Raw genomic sequence first — 4,194 nt, 5'->3', positions numbered from 1 at the left:
CATTTTTAAGTGCACTCTCGAATGGCAGTATATACATTAACATTGTGCTGCTATCATGACCACATCCATCCACAGAACTCTTTTCATTTTGCAAAACTAAAACTCTGACTTGTTAAACAATAACTCCTTATGCCCCTCCCCCTGAGCCTCAAGCAAGCACCATTCTACTTACTGCCTCTTTGAGTTTGATAATCTAGGTACCTCATGTAAGTGGAATCACACGGTATTTTTCATTTTGTCTGACTAACTTCACATAGCATGTCTTCAAATTTCATCTATATTGTATCATGTGTCAGAATTCTCTCTTCATTCTTTTAAGGCTGAGTGATTTCGTTGTATGTGCATATCACATTTTCTTATTTATTTATCTGTTGATGGACACTTAGGTTGTTTCCACTTTTTGGCAACTGTGAATATGGATGTTTTAATATCTCTTCTAATCCCTGATTTCAATTCTTTTAGGTGTATTTCAGTTTTTTTGGGGTGAATCGTAGGATCATTTGGTAATTCTATATTTAATTTTTTGAGAAAGTACCATAGTATTTTCCATAGGGGCTGCACAATTTTACATTTCTAAAAACAGTGAACAAGAGTTCCAATTTTCCCATATTTTCACCACGTGTTATTATTATTATTTTTATAGTAGCCATTCTAATGAGTATGAAGTAGTATCTCATTGTGGTTTTGATTTGCATTTCCCTAATGATTAGTGATGTTGAGCATCTTTTCATATGCTTATTGGCTATTTTTTCTTTAGAGAAATGTCGCTTTGCTCATTAAAAAAATTTTTTTCGAGTTGTAGGACTTCTTTATATATTTAGATAGTAACCCTTTGTGTTAGTCAATTTGGGTTGCTGTAACAACATTGTTGTTTGTCATAGAAAAATCTTTATTTCTCCTTTACTTTTGAAGGATAATTTCTCTGGATATGAAATCTAGATTTGTGGGTTTCTCTTTCTTTCAGTATTTAAAATATTTCACTCTATACTTTTCTTGCTTACATGATTTCTGAAGAGGAATTGTATGTCATTATAATCTTTGCTCCTCTCTAGGTAAGGTGTTTTAATCTTCCATTTTCTTTCAAGATTTTGTTTAATCTTTGATTTTCTGAAGTTTGAATATGATATAGAGGTATAGTTTCCTTGGAACTTATCCTGCTTGGTATTCTCTGAACTTCCTGGTGGCCGCCCTGAAGGCCACTGTGAAAAGCGGTCAAGCAGACGCTTCCTCCTTTCTGTCCAGGTTTTCTTGTCGCTGAGGTGCTTTTCTGACCTCTGATGTTGTCTTGGCTATTCTCTGATCTGGTAATACTACAAGTTTCTGATGCTGATCATACTAGTCATGCACCGTCATGGTCGCTAGACTTGGATTGCCAGCTCCAAATACTTTTGCTTGGGCAGCATTCCGAGTGAGAATGAAAGATTTCATTGGAGGCCTGTCCTGATGAGATGAGTGAGAAGCCGCTGCCTCTTTTGACGAGTCTTTTTCTCTCGGGATCTTTATCGCTTGGTCAATGCTCTCAATCTCCTCTAGGCTGATACCGACTCACATTCGCAGGTGAAGGAGGCAGTATTCGCGAATGTGCTCATCGTCTGCTTGACCTCTTTTCACAGTGGCCTTCAGGGCGGCCAGCCTCTGTTCCATCTCCTTCCTCTGCTTGTCCCTCTCTATTTTAGCTTGTCTTTGAGATGCCATAGTAACGAGGCTAGGATAGGCCATGGAGGGACAAGCAGTGCTATTTTCAGCGGAGTTGTTCTTGGTTTGGGGCAGCCAAACTCTGCCACACGATAGTACTGGCACTGAGTTAAGTAGTTTAAAAAGTGTTTTCGTGCCCACTGCGAATGATCCAGACGCTTGCTGGGGTTGACTGGTTTCATGGTGAGCGCTCCTTGAAATGCTGGCAACATCAGGTGCTTCAGGTCAGGGGAAGCTATCACTTCTAAATCTTCATTTCGGCTGAACAGGTGGAGCTGTGACAGCATTTCGGCAGCTGTCTTCAGGATGTCCGGCCCCTTCCACATCTCCTGGACAGCCTGCGAGCCGAGGGGTTCCCCTGCCACTTCCACGTCGTTCAGAAGCTGCTGGCCGGTTCTGAAAAGGTCGGGGAGCCGCGGCAGCAGCAGCTCTTTGTCTTTGGCGCTGCCATCGTGGTGGAGGGAGCAGTTTTAACAATTTGCCAGGGAAAACTTGTGGGCAGGAAGTAGACATTACCACAATTTTGAAAAGATTTACTTTCAGAGGGTAAAGTATGTAAGATAGTATTTTGAAGAGACTTGAAAAGAAAAACAACAGGGATTGTTATTTAATTCTTTTATATTTCTAGCAATGGATATTTGTTGTTTGAACAATTTATAGAAATTTGCCGTAACACATAGTCAATATAAGAAATACGCATTGAAAGTTTAGTTTCTAAGGATTCCTGTTGCATTAAAAGAAATTTTCTGGTAAGTCGCCTCATTTCTAGACTTGTCTGTGTTTCTGTATTTTGGGGGCCTCTAGAAATGCACACATGACTGATTCATTCATTCAACCATTCATTCATTAATACACATTTATTGAGGCCTCTAGGAGGCAGATGATACTAAAGTGATCAAAGAGAGATGCCTATTACCTTTCTAAATTCTCCAGAATCATTTTTGACTGGGAGAGATGCTAATCCAATTTGAAAAAGAACTCATTCTGATGTCTGTGTGTGATCGTGTTTTTATTCTCTTTTTTGACTTGCCTTTATCTGCATAGTAAGTATAATTTTTTTTTTTTTAGTTTTGGTTCTGTGATCCAGCTCACGATTTGGACATTTGTGAACCCAGTGAGGTAAATCACTGGAAGCTGGCTCACAAAAGAACTTTTATTAGGACTAGCAGCTGATATGCCTTGTCCCCACTTCCAGGCTTCTTCCAGAATCCAGGCTGCTTCTTAGCCTACTTAACCAATGCCTAAGCTCTCCCTGGGAAGTATAACTTGTTGAAGTAGCTGCAAACATTAGGACAGAAAAGTTTCCTTCCTATCATTGCGATATGGGACTCTGAGCTCTTCTGTGTTCTCTTAGGAGTGGACAATTTCTCTAATCAGGGACAGTTCAAAGAGAAATGATAGTCTTTCTAGAAGGATTATATTTTATAATCAGAGACCAGTAGATATTAAAAGCCAATCATGGTTAAAATCCTCAGGATTAGAAGGGACTTTAAAGGTCGTTTGATGTTGAATCTCCTCCTCAACACTCTCAGTAGAAGGGAGCCTCCTGGTTCCCTGGGCTGTCTGTGACTACCTCGTTTAGACACTGAGATGTCTTTTCCTTATTTTTATCTAAAATCTATTTTTTTTTTAACTTTCAACCTGTTTGTACTCCCCAGAATACTAAGAAGAAAGGCAGAGATGCTGAGGAGCTTTAAGTTTTTAAAAAACAAATTATTGCTATTACTGTTATTCTATGTAAATACTCAGAAGTTTAACTTATCTACTTGCTATGCTTATATATAACTAGTCATTACTTGGGTGGGAACTTCTCAGGCCATAACAAATGGTCCTCTTTGTCCTTGATAAGTGATTTTGAATTTAAGGCAGAATGATACAAAGCATTTGGTCACTTCCACTAACAATGGCAGGGAACAAAGGAATAACAGATCTTCAGATTTTTCTTCTAATTTATTTAGAATTATTGTTATTTGTTCCTGAGGTTTAGGGTCTGGCTACTTCTAGCAGAGTAGGATTAGACAGAGTGAGGGAATAAACTGATAATTTGCAACAGAGGCCTTAGCCAAGGCATGGGGAGGTCTGCTGTTCAGAGATGCCCCAAGTGAAGCAGTGAGGCTGAACCTTTGTATCCCCTTATCAATTGGTCACTGATGGGGGCTACCTATAGCAGGGGATGTGACCTTGGCTTATGTGGCTCTCTCTGTTTGATTACAGTTGCCACAGAGGACCCAGCTGGGAGCTGTCAGATAGTCACACTCCCAGAAGCTGGACAGTGGGTCCTGACTGGGGAGTACTGACAAGAAGCTGGGCACCCTGAATCCACCCCAATTCTGACTGTCCCAGTAGATGCCTGGTGGAGCTGGGTGATACAGAGAGTTAATATTCTGTGGAGAGGATTTTGATGAATGATAGGAGATGGACAAAGAATTTGTTCTCCTTTCCTCCCTTCTACGGATTTTTCTGAGATGCAAGTCATGAAACAGAACAGTAGGCTGCACT

General features: G+C 40.1%; 1 pseudogene; it reads right to left on the bottom strand.

Annotated features, from left to right (window-relative positions):
• Positions 1 to 1,212: 1,212 nt before the first annotated feature.
• LOC105290895 overlaps positions 1,213 to 4,194 on the bottom strand; it is a 13,140-nt pseudogene continuing 10,158 nt past the window's right edge.

Source organism: Pteropus vampyrus, unplaced genomic scaffold (assembly GCF_000151845.1).
Source record: "Pteropus vampyrus isolate Shadow unplaced genomic scaffold, Pvam_2.0 Scaffold39, whole genome shotgun sequence".
In the NCBI taxonomy this organism is placed as follows: domain Eukaryota; kingdom Metazoa; phylum Chordata; class Mammalia; order Chiroptera; family Pteropodidae; genus Pteropus; species Pteropus vampyrus.
This window is presented reverse-complemented; position numbering and strand designations above follow the sequence as displayed.